The sequence below is a fragment of the Myiozetetes cayanensis genome, unplaced genomic scaffold (genome assembly GCF_022539395.1).
Source record: "Myiozetetes cayanensis isolate MyiCay16 unplaced genomic scaffold, myiCay2020 scf1, whole genome shotgun sequence".
Taxonomy (NCBI): domain Eukaryota; kingdom Metazoa; phylum Chordata; class Aves; order Passeriformes; family Tyrannidae; genus Myiozetetes; species Myiozetetes cayanensis.
In genome coordinates, this window is record NW_026086604.1 from 10,753,842 (window position 1) to 10,770,703 (window position 16,862).

At 44.9% G+C, this 16,862-nt stretch overlaps 1 protein-coding gene across 6 annotated transcripts in view; it reads right to left on the reverse strand.

Moving 5' to 3' along the window:
- The window catches only part of ZHX2 (zinc fingers and homeoboxes 2), a 76,238-nt gene that overhangs the window by 36,724 nt on the left and 22,652 nt on the right, over window positions 1-16,862 (reverse strand). For 2 of the 6 annotated variants that reach the window (XM_050318531.1, XM_050318702.1), the window contains exon 2: window positions 7,345-7,421. The gene's annotated coding sequence lies outside the window, so the exon portion shown is untranslated. Of the gene's footprint in view, window positions 1-7,344; window positions 7,422-15,523; window positions 16,824-16,862 lie in introns of those variants that run through there. The other 4 variants (XM_050318875.1, XM_050318620.1, XM_050318782.1 and 1 more) reach the window with 4 other exon arrangements.

Below are 16,862 nucleotides of genomic sequence, written 5' to 3' on the forward strand. Positions count from 1 at the left end.
GGAGTGGCTCCACAAGCTCCCTTTGGTCAGGGTGTTTATTTCAAACCTCTCAGCCCCCCTTACCCCTCTGGGGTAGCCTGACTGTGTTTGCTCGTGTAGTGGCACTCATTTCCTCCACTCCATGGCAATGCCAGCTTCATCCAGCTGCTTATCAGCTTCCCAACAACAGTCACTGCCTGTCCCTCCATGATGACCCTCCAGCATGGCAGGACCTCCTGCCATCCAGCTACTGCCTTGCAAGCCCCATGGAGACCCATGTTTGCTATGAAACCAGTCAAATATTTTTGCAGTATGTTTCGGATCTTTGTTGATAGAAAATAAAAAGGATTCCTTCCTGGACCTCTCAGGAACCAGCAGTTGACACAAGTGGCTGAAAGCATGTGCTGCTCTGTGGCTGGCACTATCACACCCAGAGACCCCCTGCTTCTATCACTTCCACCACATCCTGGGATCGCCTTTGGACCCCTTGAGGTTGACATCAGCCAGCAGAGGGGCTTAAAAAGACATTAAAAAACTTTGCAATAAGTATGGGACGCAACTCAGAAAGATGCTTTAAAGAACTGCCTGACACAGCCATACTGTCTGCTGTATTACCACAGCAATAATATTATCACTGTCATTTTGGTCGCAACAACACATCTTCAGTGTAAATAGCAAGGAAAGCCTTAGTTCTCTTCCTGGCTTGCTAGAAGAATTTAGGCAAATCTTTTGCACCTTAGTTTACATGCCTGGGGACAGGGTTTGCACCTCCTTCTGAGCTGTTTAATCCTGGATGCCCAGCTTGTGAGAAATGTGTGGCAGAGATTAGCTGTGCTGCTTTGGACTGGGAACCTGACACTGTGTGACCAGTGCAGTGCAACAAGTGAGGACATCCTCCAGCCTGGACACTGTTACGGACCTACAGAAATTGTACAGAAGATCTTTGGTGCAGGGTGGCAGCCGTCTTGTCCAATTTTTCCCCATCTGAGTTTACGGCTCAGAGTTACATGAGGAGAGACAACTCTGAGTGTTACATGTGTGACCTGCCTCGAACATCTGTCCTAAAGCAGGGCAAAACACCTCTGCAAATAATGCAGTATTTCAACTGATGCTGGAAGTGGTCAGACAGCTACTACAGAAAAACTGCTTAGCTTATAGGCAGCTGGGGTGAAATAGATACTAATCTGTCTCTCCAGGTTTGCTTTCACTTGTTTATAAGGTGGGATAACAGCACTATCCAAGCCTCTATGAGAGTGAGAGGCTGAGCTCACCAACCTCAAGGATCTGGCGAGACACCAGGGTGATAACATGATGGAGGTACATATTGTCTCTGCAGCCTTCCCCTCCCCTCAGGAAATAAAGGTGTTACCTTCCAAATGAGGTTTCAGCACAATATTAAGGAATGCAACGTGAATAGAGACAAACTGTGCAATACTGAAGTTAATCATAGGAAATAGGGGCTGGAAGGGAATCCCATGAGAGCGACACATTTATTTCATTATTATATCACAGACGACATTAAGTATCCACTGAGTCCCTCAAGGCAGAATTCTTGCATAAAAAGCATCCCCATTTATCAAGCATGATAGAACCTGCAACTGTTCTATAAATAAAGGGTATTTACAAAGAGAGTTGTTAAATATTTATTTTTCTCCAGAGACTGAGTTCTCTGTTCATTTGTCTCCGTTGCAGAATCATTTGGTATTAGGGAGCAGAGGAACTCACCTAAAAAAAGACTAGGAATCCGTCCAGAGCCTGATCTGGACACAGCACCAGCCTCCTCCACAAGCTGGCAAGGGAAAAGCATCCAACCTGACACAGGGGGAACATGAAGCAAATAAAATGGGAATGATCTCATCCGCGAGGCAAAGGTAGAAGGAACACCAGTGACAAAGCAGCAATTAATAAACACCATCATATCGCTTCATCCTTAGAGAGCTGCCTTGGCACTGTACATTGAAAGAAGTGACAACCTTCAATTGTGAAGAGTAACTGCAGATTTGCATTACATTTGCTTTGTGTCTTGGGAACAAGAATGCGTTTCTCACAACTAATAAATTAGTGATTTTTTTTTTTTTTTTAATTTTTTGAAGCTGACAGATCGTTGTGGGGGACATACAACACTGACCCAATCAAAAAACGTGACTCCAAAACACACTTCACTGCTAACCCTTTGTAGTAGTAATTGTAATAGTTCTTACTCCAGCCTGCCAAAAGCTGAGTTTTAATTAAATATTAAAAAGCTATTTGTTAAAATAACGTTGCCATAGCAACTAGAGAAAGCTAAAATACCCTGGCGCTTCTGACTCACAGCATATTAATCAACCAGCAGCTATTATATAATGAGCACCCCCCTGGAAGTGCCGGCAGGAGCCACGACACTGAATGCCGGAATCCAGAGCCCCCAAGCCGGTCAGTGCTCCCTGCCACACTCTGCTCTCTGCGTGCTTGCTGCCTGCTCCCAGCTCAGGCAGGGCTAGGTGGTTATCCGGGCTCATCCCACGAATCACATGCCCAAATATTTTGGGGAAGCCGTGCTGGAACACTCTGGGTCAGTACATTCCTGTAGGGGCACAGAGGCGGATGGCACTTCGGTGAGGGCATCATGGATGGTGGCTCCCCACATTCCCACAACAGCAAGGGTCTTAGGTGGCTCCTGTTCAGCAAGCCTCTAGTGCTTGTCTTGCAAATGAAGCGCTTGTACCAGATCTATTTCTGTAAAAATTTTTTAATTTCATTATTGGAATTATTTCTTGCAGCAAGCACCTTCCTACCATCAGGCCAACTGTGCACAACTCCAAAGGAGTGGAGATTAAACCTTGCAAGGGCAAACAAGCTCTGCTGCTCACCCAGAATAGCTTATTTTACAGATTTCAAAACCCAAAACAGAACAAAGAACCCCAAACCACCACTCCCCCATCGCATCTAAACCCTGCGGATGAAGAAAAAACCTTTCTACACTTTGTCCATGCACCACAAGAATGGCAACCTCAGCCATCCAGCAGCCAAAGCCGGCTGACCTGGGGCTCCTGCTGGCACTCGCTGCCAGTCCTTGGGAGGCTTTGCCCTGGGGACACAGCTTGTGTTAAGAGGCAGTGGAATGTCTCCCATTGCCTTTTCATGTTGGACCATCACCATGTGGTCTGCAATGATGGGAAGAGCTGCAGGAGAGAGCTGAGTAGTTGAGGTCCAGAGAAATGTTGGCTTAGGGGAAGAATACTGGGAGGCAATACTCCATCTGAGCTGTGTTGCTCCAATGGAGTTGGGAACCACCTTCCTCCCCCAAATGACTCAATTTTTGCTTTTAAGTCCCCTTCCTCTTTTTTTCCAATGGAAAATAAATACCTAACCACGTAGCTATTAACCAAAAGGAATGTGATTAATATTACAGCATTTGTATGCCAGCTTCACTTTCCTGCTGCTTTGTTTGGGTGTCACAGGCTGTGACTATGACAACCACAAGCAGTTATTGGACTGATGTCATTTGTGACATCATACTTAATGGAAAAGGAAGAAGAGACACTATCAAAAATAAAAAGAACAGAACAAAATCTGCTTTTGCCTCTTCAGGCACCATCAGCTCCTGCCTACAGAGTAAGGTCCCAAAGGACCACCACACTGGGGCTGCATGAGTCAGGCAGCAGCAACCCTGTTCTCACCAAAACCTGGGCAGCACTCAGCTGTTGGGAAAACCTGCCCTCTTTCCTCCCCTCAGCTGAGATATGAACTGCAACTTTGCAGTTACATGGAAGAAATCTCCTCCTCCCTTCTCAGCTGGGAACTGAAATGGAGGCTTTTGGCTAAGCCTCATTTCTCCTGACTAAGTTTCTCCTGCTCTCCAACCAACTTCTCCTCCACATCTCTATTCTTCAGTTGTAACAGTATTTCCCCTCCCTTTTCAAAAATAAAACAAAGTCTGTCCAACATTTCCAGACAGTCAGCTGATTGAGCACGGGGAGAATGTGCATGGATTTTGTGGGGAGTGCACTGTTTGGAGTGGTGGCTTTTCTGGTGTCAAGTACAAGTGATGGTTTCAGCCTTCGAGGGCTGCTGCAGCTGCTGCCCAATCCCTCGCCCCATGTAAGAGCAAGGAGGCAGTGTCACTGCTGCATTCTGCAAAGCTGTTTCTGTGTGCAGTGCTGGCACTCCTAGGATACACTGCTGTCATCTTGTTTGCAGAAAATGTTTGCGAATTCACTGCTTAAGCTCCAAGTAATAAAAATAACCCCAAACCCATCTAAATCTTATCTGATAAAGATCAATTCGCTGCAACAACTGCCTGTTTTACAGTTATAAATCCAAAAGCCTTGACATAAATGAGTTAATTTTTCCAACTTACTTTTCCCCAAGTTTTTCCAATATATAAAAGTGCTTCTCTATCCTGCCTGCTCTGCCGCCAGACCTGCTGTGCCTCTGCAGTTCAGTGCTGCAGCCTGCCCTGGGTATTCCCTGATCTGCAGCTACCTCACCAAGTTGTCCTGGCACAGAGACCTGGGGTCAGAGAGCCACCACACCACCATGCTAGAGCTGGGGATGCTTCTCCCTGAGCACATACAACCTGAAGGGAACCTTCCCTTGCATCCTCCCAGGGCTTGGTCCTCCACCAACAGATGGCTCTGCCTTGTTCTGCTCTGAGAACAAAACTCCATCAGGGGAATCCTGCCCACAAAAAAAGGGGGTATTGCTCTTAAATAGCCGAACAGAGATGCTGCCTTACAAAGGGAAGGTGAATTAAACCCTAACAGATGAAGCAACCACCACTCACAGCTTGCTCATCGGTGTCCCAAGCCCACCAAGAAGTGGTAGGAGTTTCCCAAACTCTGACTTCCCATCTCTGACTGCTCGCAATACAGCATGTCAGCTCTTGGTTTAGGTCCCCTTTAAATGGGTGTCAGTCAAGGCCACCCTAAGCCCCTGCTGCATCCCACACTGCCATCTGTTGCAGGGGACGGCACCTCTTGGGAGCAGCTGCTGGCAACCTCCACCTTTGGGTGCCAGCAGGCAAACAGAAAAAAGGAGATGGCAAAGAAGCCTCCTTTCCTTTCTCTCCATCAAATCTCTCACTGAACACCTGACCCTGAAACATTCTGCAGGGCAATACTGCAAGAAGACGCAGAGAGCAGATGTAGAGGAACTGAGTTCTTCCAGCTCTGGTTTCTCCTTGAGCTTCTGAGCAGGACATAGCTTCTCAGTCAGCACTGCTCTGCTGCAGCCATCTCATGCTCCCCAGTTCCTCACTCAGGCTTCTGTCATGCAGCCAGAGTGGGAGGAGACAGGTAAACAGAACTTAAAAGTCTCCTTTCATTCCTGAGCTGCAACTACATCTTGCTGCAATAATTTCAGAGCCATCCGAGATCATACACCAGTTACCTGGGCAGCATCCAAGCAGGCTGCTCTTGTTTTCTCTCTCATCCTCTTAACACAGCTATCATATATCAGAGGCATGAGGACTACATGCCTCCCTCAGCATTGCTGCTTTGCTTTGACTTAACAGCACAGACAACATTTACCTTGGACTGGCAAACCTCCTCTGAAGGGCAGGAGAAGATCCCTACATTTATTCCCTTTGTGGAAGCAACCACCACAGGGGTGCATTAGGATATAGATTCATTAGGAGCATAGAAATGCTTCCCAAATTTCAACACTGCCTACCTAACAGAAAAACAAGAAAATTTTATTTTTGAGATGAGCAAAAAGCACTTCTCGCGTATGGATATACTTTGAGAGACACAATATGTACACATGGCATCTTTCTGCTGAATTTTCTCCACTTAAATCAGCATTGTCTACTCTTCCCATCTCTCTGAAGCCAACACATCTGTATAAAACAGGCCAGAGCCCACCCATCCTGTGCAATGCTTTGTAAGTGACTGACAAAAAATAAACCCCACAGCTCAACTAGCAGGTCTTGTGTGACAGTCACTAAGGAGTAAGGACAAAACACATGTGATTCAAAGAAAGAATATAAACCACGGACCACCTTTCTGAGGGATAATCAATACAAAACATGGCCATCACTTTGCATCCCTTTTCTCCCAGTAACTGCACTGATTGCTGGGATCCTTCACAAAAGGCTGAAAGTAGGATTTTTTTTTCTTTTTGCTTATCAATTTCTGAATGCTTGGTAGGTGTTTATCAAGAAATTTTTACCATGTCTTTACCAAACATGGATGGACTCAGTTTCTCTTCTGTTAACAAAACACAGCCCTTTCTTTTTTCAGGCTGATTTCAATTTGGGGTTTTATTCTGCTCTAACCCAAATAGATTTTGTTGTTGTAACAGAACACAGGCTGAAAGCCACTGATATAAAAATGGAAACAAAACTCCACTGATTTCCAAGTAACCATAAATTTCCATCACCACAGAACAGGGTAAAAACGGGACGGGAGTTGATCTGATTTTAAAAACCTCAAAAAAATCCCCTTATTCAACCCCTCTATTAAGAAAATTTACTTACAAAAAAGTAATTTACTTACAGAAAGCAATGAAGCCCAGAAAAATAGCATCCGAACCCTCAGTCCAAATCTCTGCCCTGTTATTCAGCCTCACACCAGACCAGAGAAGCTGCCCCAGGAGCCCACACCGCACCAGGCACACAATCAGGAACTCCAGCCGGGGCTTCCTGAGCTGGGTCTAATGCAGCCCTGACTGGTCCACCTGGAGAACTGCAAACAAGCCACAGCTGATGGGAAACCACAGCTCAAACCCTTTAGCAATGCTCAGAAAAAGCTCCTAGTGCAGATGCTCCTTACATATACACTTTTTTGGGGATGGGGGTGGTGGTTTATATATATGTAAAAGCTCCTGGCCAAGCTGCTTTGGAGCAAGTGTGCAGGTGTCTCCTGTGGTATAAAACTTCCTTTGAAGCTATTTTATCACATCAGGAAAGAACCAAATATTGGATAGTTTTCCATTTTGATGACAGGGCTGGGGTGTGGTGCACACATACACAGAAACAACCTCACAGCCAATCTGTGCTCTTCTTCACTTTCAAAACAGACAAGCATCTAGCCTCAAATCTTCACCAAGATTGTGTCTATCAATGGCTTGGAAGCAACAAACAAGGTTCAGATGGTGCTAATGGTCCATTCTGCTGACCATATTCTCATTTAAATGCATTCATGTGGTTCATATCTGCAGTAAGATAACTATTCAGCCTATGTGGTAGTACAATGCTGACTTTATTTTGTGGGTTTCAAAGAGGTGCCAAAGGCACTCAACTGGTTCCAAAAGACTGGATTTGCTTGCTGTAAACATTTCTTGAAGTGTCTTTAAAAGTAAAAAAAAAAATTTAAATATTCTCCTTCTGTTTGGGCAAGCTTGGATTTCCCATGTAAAGGAAAACAGAAAAAAAAAGCTACTCACTCACAGCACTGGATTTCTTACATCCTGGGAGTCTCAGTTCTTAATGCTTCTCTAAAGGTGAGCAGTACTTCTGACACCTACAAAAGAGGGAAAATAAGTCAAGAAGAAAAGTAAAAGAGGAGAAAACAGCATCCATCCCTTCCACTGTGTGACTGACGATTTAGCTTTTTCACCAGTAGCCGGGAATGCCGACTGACAGGAATTCCAGCAATTCCCTTTCCCACTAACCACCACTGACAAGCAGAATTTCAAAGATTTGGTCCTCCAGCCCTTTTACAGTAACATGATGAACCTTGGGGCCCTCTTGGGGAAAAAAAACATCCACATTTCTTAGGCCAAGCAGACAGTGGAGAGCACTCACACGCTGATGTCCTGAGATATCGCTGCGGTTTGCATTGGAAATACCCACAAAACATCTGCTGCAGCTGACACGTACCAGAACAAACTCTTTGGCTATTGGGAAATGCCATCAAAACTGTCCTTCTCCTCCTTAAAGGGACTCACCTGCTCTGTCCCAAAGCTAAAGTTGGCTTTCCTCATTTTTGCTTTTTTTCCCCCCTCCTGAAACAACAGGTTTAGCTTCAGCAGCTGCAAGAGCAGAACTGACAGAAAAAAATTCCCCTTTGGCAGTGGCTGTATACACACCTGAAAAACACTGTGCCTGAAGGTCTGCAAGAACAGGTAAAGAGATAACAAAATGGTCATGGGACTGCTCTGAGTAAAAGAAACACAAGCAGAAAACCACCTTGCTAGCCCCCCAAGAAAAGAGGTAGAAGCTTACTGATGGCTTCAGCAGCACCGTGAGCACAACCTGCATTTTCAGTTCAAGCTTTTAAAACTCAGTATTTGAGTTTCAAGCTCCAGGCTCTGTTATCTGGCCAGAGGAAAGTCAGCTGGCAAACCCGAAAGAAATCACTTGGAGTCTTTTGCTCCTTCCCAGCAAGTTAGGTTGGTATTTCTTGGCTCTTTTCAAAGGAAGATATGACTTGATTTCCTGATAGAGTATATTGGCTGCTGGAGGAGCTGGGAACCCAGAAGCTATTACACAACCATAACCATTTTTTAAGAGCTTAGACTAGAAAAAGCTGCATGTTTATTCATAGATAAAAGGGAAGCTGCTTCCCGCTTTCCTCTGTCTCAGAGTAAGGCAAAAATTTGCTACTTTCACTGAATTGTAAAAGAGAAATAAACACAAGGGATAGCTGTAGATTTTGTGCTCTTTACACCTCCACTGCTTTTGGACTCAGCAGGCAACTTTCTGCTGCTCTTGCTCCTTCTTTTGGGTCAAATTCTCCATTCTCACATGGAAGGCTGTCAGCATGAAGCTGTTTCTGTATTTAATGGGCTTAGTCTGGTTATCTTTATAGCAAAACCACTATCTGAAACTCTGCTTTTTCAGTGCTGTGTCCAACACACAGAAGTGATCCTACAACCTGCCAACAGAATTAAAACCACCTCTATGAGTAAAACACTTTCAAAGAATGACAAAATCACCTACAGTGAAACACAGATCCCTATCCTTCCCCTGATCTCAAACTTCTGCTTAGAAAGTTAATTAAAATAAATATGTATGTATGGAGCTGTTGCTTCTTAGGTCTGTATAATGAGCCTCACAAATTTTAGTGCTTTTCCTAAAGACCCAGCTGGTGCAGCTTCTGCAAGGATCTCCACTTTTGGAAACATAAAGGAGAAAGAAATCTCCAGGGTTATTAAATCCAATCCCTTGCTGTTGTACTCGTACCGCACAATCCTCTTCAGAAAGTATGCAAAAAGTTTCTGCCCCTTGTGGCTATGAGAACATGATTTGGGTTTAATATAACAGCTCAGAAACAAGTTCATAATATATGTATATAAATATATATACATATATATTTCAGATATTTCAAGCTATTTCACGGTTCTGGGAGATCTGCTACTGCTTTTGAATGCCTGCAGTTAGGCAACAGTGCCATGACAGAGTCACAAACACGTTTCATATAGAAACATCGAATTTTTTTCAACAGTTAGGTAGTCACTGACAAAAACCTTGCCTGAGTTTGTTTGTCTTGAGCATCCCTGCATGGGCAGCTCTTGAGCAGCCTCCCGTTGAGGGCATGCTTATTCCAAGCCAGCACAAGGCAGGAGAAGCAGCTCTCCTTGACATGAGAGCATCACAATGCTGGGATCAGGCAAATTCAGACCTCCATACTGCACAGGAGGGCATTCATGCAGGCATCATGATCTCACCTACACCAGCTGTGCCACACAAACACCTCACAGTAATGAACAAGACCTGGGGAGATCTGTATCTGCTGGCTCCCATGTGGTGTCACGGTGAGCACACACACAGAACAGGTAATGGTGGTTTGTGAGTTACCACCCACCTCCTGGTTCACAGGAATTGCCTGTTTGTGTGTTTATGTGGTCCACAGCACGCAGTGAATGATTCCAGCTACCCCAGCCATCCTTCATTCTCTGCACACTGCTCAGGAGGCTCAGCCACCAGCTGCTTCATTATTCTAGATGCTTTCCAAAAAATGTAACATCTCATAGCAAAACAAAACAAAATAAACAAAAAGGCTTTTAAAATACTTGATAAACACCAGCACTCCACATGGTTTCTGCAACCCAGACACTACAGCACTAACCACCTGAAAATGGGATTAGTTTGCTCTGTTCACCATGAAATTTCTCACAAAAAATGAGATTGTTGAGATAACTCTAGTGAGCTAAAATGTAAATCTTGAGCTGCTGTTACAGCAAGGAAGAGAAATAATAGTACTTTTTAGATTGCTTGACAGAAAAGTTCCTTAGAGACTCTCTCAACCTACAGAAATGATCAATTTTGCACAAGAACATTTTACAGAGAGAAACAGAGTTGGGAGTCCTGAAAGCACCTGCTTTCCTCAGCTGTGCTTGAGATGGAAAATAAACCCACACTCCTCCTGTCCTCTTTTCCTGAAAGATGCCAGCTTGGTGGTTTAAACTCTGGGGTCAACTGAAAGCACAGCCATGGAGCAGGTCATGCCAACCCTCCATGGCCCCACCAGGCTTTGGTGCTTCCCCCAGCACTGCTGGTGTGCTGGAGACCCATCACCATGGCCTGACTGCCCCAATGCCCAAAATTTGTAGTACAGGCAATAGGTCAGGATAAATTTCCTTCATCAACCTGGTGGGCCCAGGTTTGTTGCTTTCCTCTGCTGCTGGCTCAGCGAGGCAGGAATAGCCAAGGCCAGGATGCAGAGTGAGGCACTGGCAGACACCCACCCTGTCCCTGCTCTTCACCCCACAACGTTTGTATCGTACCAGGCATTTATTAACTTTTCAGTGCGGCTTATACCTCTAGTTCCCTAAAAACTACCATGATCAAAATTACCACCTTAGTGATCTGAATTACTTCTAACAGCAGACTATAAATGCTTTCTATCGAATTAAATATGCACAGCTGCGTTGGAAATGGGGGGTTTGCAGCCTCTCGATTGCAGACTGTTATTACAGCATGATTAGCAGATACAAACGTTCCTGAAAGTCGTCTGTCTCCACATGCTGAAAATCCCAGTTATCTCAATGAATCCCAAGAGCCCCAACAGCTCCCGGCTGCTGGTCCAGTCCTCATTAAACATTCATCAAACCTGGCAGACTGCAGAGCAATGGAGCATCATGCTCATGAGCATCCTTACCTTCAACACCTTTTCACAAAGCTAATAAAATTAACCCATCCCTGCCCCCATCCCTACAACAGACACTTAAAATACAATTGAAAGTTCCCACCAAACACCTAAGTATGCACTGAAAAAGCCACTAAAAACCCTTCAGTGCTCCAAGGTCTCCGCATAAGTGTACACACACTGTGCAGATAGCGATGCTCAGACAGGCCATGGGATATCCCTCCCACCTCTCCATCCCCAGCAGTCTTATCCCTGTGCCACTCGGCATTCATCTGCCTTTCTCCAGCCTTTTGAACGAAACTGAAACGGAGATAGGTATTTCCACACCACAGCAGCTGCTGCTGGCAACCCCTGAGCTCCCCAGGAAAACCACTGGCACTGACCTGGAAAACACAGAGTAGGAGGCTCCTACCAAGGGCTGTCTTCTCCACCTCAGCAGGGTGACAATCACTCTCTAAAGCCCTTTATCCACAGTGCACCATTTGTAGGTATCTGTGAGCAGAAGCTGTCCCATAGAGCCATTCCAAGGCTACACCATGCTGCAGATCCCCAGCCTTTCCTTCCTCCAGGTAAACTTCTATTATCTACAGGAACTGAACAAACTCCTCTTGCAATGCCTTCTTAATATTGCCATCTGCTTTTGGAAATATTCAGAAGCATATAAGTATGCAAATAGCAAGTAATAGCAAAATAAGAGTACATAAGAGGCAAAACCAAATAACCTGTCTTAAAAAAAAAGGAAAAAACTTCATGGGTTTAGCCCCATTTTCAGTGTTCAGCACTGTCATAGAATCTACTCTCCCTCTCTTAGAGCTTTAGAAGATTTCAGAAAGCATGTTGGAAGCCTAGGCAGCTATCAAGACCACCTTTGCCTGACTGGCACCCCCAGGGGATTGCTCCAGCCTCTCGGCCACAGGCTGCTCAGGGCCAGGATGTGCCCATCCACAGTTTTGCTTGAAGCTAGTAAGAAGAAGTGGTTTGGCTGCCAACAGCAGCTGCAGTTGGCTTCAGCTGCAAAGTGAAACAGGGGCTGGCGAGGGTCCTGGCCTGACTCCTCTGGCACTGGACGGACAGATGGACAGTGTCTCTGCCACTTCTCGTCTCAGTGCTCTCTTAAAACATATGCAAACAAACAACAACATTGACTCCATGGCCCAGCACAGGCAGATGATCCCCCACATCTTCACTGAGGTCCCGCAGCCCTTCTGCACCTCACTTTCCATTTTTAAGTCTAGTTTGTGGGGAACCAGAGCACTGAACCAGAATGAAAGAGAATGGGAAAGCATTGCTCCAAGCGGATTATATTTACTTTTCAACACATCCCCCAGTTGCAGATGTCAGCAGAGAAAGGTATATTACTTTTTTTCCTATCTCCTTAACTGTTCCTAGCTTCCTTCAACAAATCAAAGTGTTTTCTTGAAGGGTGAGAAATCTCAGTCTCATATACTATTTTAAATTGACAGCAAGGGGTTTAGAAAAAGAATATCTGACCACACAAAAAAATTCCATCAGAGAGAGATAGTGATGTCCTGTAGGTTTCTGGCAAACAGGAAGTTCATTATTAATTTATTTGGCCTTTAGTAAGGTTAAACTATTTCACATTTCTCTTAAACCCTGCATTTCAGACTCACCCTCTGGTTATTTACCTACTCGCTCATAGTAATAAATGTGTTGGAAAACACTTGTCAGAGCCTCCTCTGCCAGAACCATGATTGGTAACTGTTTTCCAACACAGTGATTGCTGCACTGTTGTTGGACACTTTTGCTGCCCAACATACGTACAGCAATAACTTTTATTTTACTTTAAACAACCAAACTATGGACTGTTAACCTGCTAATTAATTTTCAACACCACGGGATATCCTCTTACAGAGTCATAGAATCATTTGGAAAAAACTTTTACGATTGAGTCCAACCCTTAACTCAGCACTGCCAAGTCCACCACTAAACCATGTCCCTAAGTGCCACATCTACACATCTTTTAAATATCTCCAGGGATGGTTGCTCCAGCACTTCCCTGGGCAGCCTGTTCCAGTGTCTGACCACCTCTTCTGTGAAAAATCTTTTATATCCAGTCTATATGTCCCCTTGGTGTAACTTGAGGCCATTTCCTCTTGTCCTGTCACTTGTTACCTGGGAGAAGAGACCAACCCCCTGGCTACAATGTCCTTTCAGTTAGCTGTAGAGTGAAAAGGTCTCTCCTGAGCCTCCTTTTCTCCAGACTAAATAACCACAGTTCCCTCAGCTGTTCCTCTTAAGATTTGTGCTCCTGACCCTTCACCAGCCCCATTGCCCTTCTCTGGACACACTCCAGCACCTCAATGTCTTTCTTGTTGCAAGGGGCCCAAAACTGGGCAGCGGATTTGAGGTGCAGCCTCATCAGGGGGACAATCACTGCCCTGGTCCCATTGGTCACACTATTTCTGATACAGTCCAGGATGTCATTGGCCTTCTTGGCCACTTGGGCACACACACACTGGCTCATGTTCCTTGGCTGATGACCACCACCCCCAGATCCTTTTCCTCTGGGCAGCTTTCCAGCCAGTCCTCCCCAGGCCTGTAGTGTTGCAATCCCAGTGTTCAGATTCATCCAGGTGTCAGACAAGTTTGCTGGAGAGACATGGTGTAAATTGTACACTGAGGACACAGCAGGAAATCACACACTCCTTCCTCTACCCACCAAATACCTGGGCCCATAACAACAGCAGTGTTATAGTGGAAAGACCAAAAGAGAGAACTGAAGTGAACGCAATACAAAAATAAGCTACCCTGCATCAGTCCCCATGGTCTAAATGCATGTGCCAATTTGGAAAGGACAGGGCTTATCCTTTGAGACTGCCTCTAAAAGCAGGCAGGTATGAAAAGTGTTGTGAACAGCAGCCCATCAGCACAATTTCACATATGGATGACGCTGGACTGCAGCCAGAAACATCACCAGCTATTTTCACTGCTTAGATCCACTGTCAGAGTGACACAATTCAAGGCCTCCCAGTACGACTGTTAGGTTTGGCCTGGTCTCTCCAGTTTCAGCCTGATTTCCTCACCACATGACACAGCCCAACAGCAGTCACTCCTTTCTCCTGCTCTTAATTCATTCCTTCTTTTGTTTCTCTCCACCCTCAAACTGAAGAGAAAAACAAAACAACAACTTAAAGGGAAAAAAGCAGAACTGATCAAGACCAGACAATGACTATATTCTGCTGCCATAAAAATAAATACAAGGGGAAGGGGTTTCCCTTTTCTGGCTGTTTAGACCATTCCTACTTTTGGCTGTAAACACCAACATGTTTGCAAATTCCTGCCAAACGCAGCAGCCATCAATATAAAAGGGGTAAAACAAAGAAATGAGCACAGGGTGTAAACATAAAACAAGAAATCACTTTGCTCCTCTCAAATAATTGTATTTATGATTCATTCACTCATGAAAACCAGCAATGTTACATGTTATTGAGTCTCTTACTTTTAGTAAGAGCATTCCTGTGACTTATCTGGAAAGTTCAGTGAGATGCACCTGGGTCAGCAGCCCCACATATTTGGGCCTGGTGATCTATTTTCAGCTACACATAATCACAGAGCCACAAACAGGCCATAGGAAAGGCTGCCTGGAGCCCCCTGTACGTTGCTGTACGTTCCTTCTTGGTGCTGAGCTTCAGCTGTTCTCCTCACTGCAAACTCCTGGAGCTCCAGTTTGACCGGAGCATCTTCCACGGCACATTCCTGCCTGCTGCACTTCTCCACCCTGCACAGCCCCAGTGCTGTCTCTTCAGTCCCCTCATGCTCCAGCAAATGGAGACAAAAGGGAAAAGTCTGCACACACCAAGCACTTAAAAAAAGGGTTCAGTCCCAAGGACTGGGAGAGCTTGTGGAAATCCCCACAAAGCAGTTGTTTCTGTGGTCTTTCCTCCCTATCCTGGGGACAGGCAGCACAGCCTGGGCACTGCCTCTGCTTATTCAATTCAGAATCAGTAACTCTGGGCCCATCCTTCCCCTCCAGCCAGACTTTAAGGCCAAGAATACAAAGGGATGGAATGAAACTCTCCTACAGCCTGCCAGTCTTTTGGTCCCACAAATCCCTCCTATTGATTTATCACCTTCACTTCACCGATGCCTGCATTGAACACTGATTTGTTATGTGTCCTGGTCCACAGCCCTAAACAGCCTGGGATGTTTTTGAAAGCCAAAGCTACAGAGGTTCAGATACTGAATGTGTGATTCCTGCAGATCTAAGTTCTGTATTGGAATCAAATTAAAATTTGGATCCTCCTTAGTTTGAGAGGTGGGCCAATTGGAATCTCATGAGGTTTAACAAGTCCAAGTGCAAGGTGCTGCACCTGGGTTGGGGAAACCTCCAGTCCAGGCTGGGGGATGAACTGATCAAGAGCAGCCCTGCTGAGAGGGACTTGGGGGTGCTGGTGGATGAAAGACTGGACATGAGCTGGCAATGTGAGGTTGCAGCCCAGAAAGCCAAACGTGCATCACCAGCAGGTCAAGGGAGGTGATTCTGCCCCTCTACTGCACTCATGAAATCCCACCTGGAGTGCTGCATCCATCTCTGGGGTCCCCAAGCACAGGAAGGACATTGACCTGTTGGAGTGAGTCCAGAGGAGGCCACAAAGATGATCAGAGGGATGGAGCACCTCTCCTATAAGGAAAGGATGAGTGAATTGGGATTGTTCAGCCTACAAAAGAGAAAGCTTCAGGGTGACCTAATTGCGGCCTTCCAGTACGTGAAGGGAACTTACAAGAAAGATGGAGAGAGACTATTTAGAAGGGCATGTAGTGACAGGACAAGGGGGAATGGCTTCAAACTGAAAGAGATTGGGTTTAGATTAGATATACTGAAGAAATTTTTACTGTGAGGGTGGCAAGGCACTGAAACAGGTTGCCTAGAGAACTTGTGGATGCCCCATCCTTGGAAGTATTCAAGGCAGGTTGGATGGGTCTCTGAGCAACCTGGTCTAGTGGGAGGTGTCCCTGCCCATGGCAGGGTGGTTGGAACTAGATGATCTTTAAGGTTGCTTCCAACCCAAACCGTTCCATGATTCTACTGGAAAACATCTGGAGCAGTAGATATTTTTTACAGCTTTCTGTCTGATTCAGGATCTAGGACATAATTACATTTCTGAGAGAGAACCCTACTACTACTTGGATACACCTTTGCCACTCACTCCAGTAGGAGCAGGTTTGAATGAAGGAAGATAACATGCAATTCATATCCTACTGTGATGAGCTGTTCAGAAGAAATGCACTTTCACCTTTTAAAAATGGGATAAAATCAGATTTCATACAAAATTTATTTTATCTTTCCACATAACCAGCAATATGACGTTAAATTTCTTCTGTCTCATGGTATATTTAATGAGGGGAAAAAAACGTATAAGTGCACACCCCTTTCTCCAGTGTTCCTTGTTATTCTCGCAGAACAATTCTTCAAAGCTGCTGAGATCACTGTATGTTACCTTCTTTTTGAAGGATCAGATACATTGCATCAAAAAGCATGTAGGAAAAGTTCTAGGGCATGAAACCAATTTTTGCGCACTTTTATCTGGGTCAGCTTTTCTATTGATTCTGCAAATACCGTATAATTTTTTTAAAGTTAAGGTTTTTTTAGTTTAAAAAGAAGAAAAAGAGAACATCAGAACTCAAGTCAAACACCCATCCAAGCCAAGGATTAGTTTTGTTGGGTGACTCCAAATCAAAAAGGTAGATTTTTTTTTTTTTTTAAATAATAAACTCCAACTAACAGTGAAAGAGCATTGGATTGATTTCTAAATTCAGGAAGTGCCCTCTTCCCATACTGCTTCTGTTTTCATTAATACTGTTTAACTTCTTTGCTGCTAGGTGTACAAAACTTAATGAGACAAACACTCA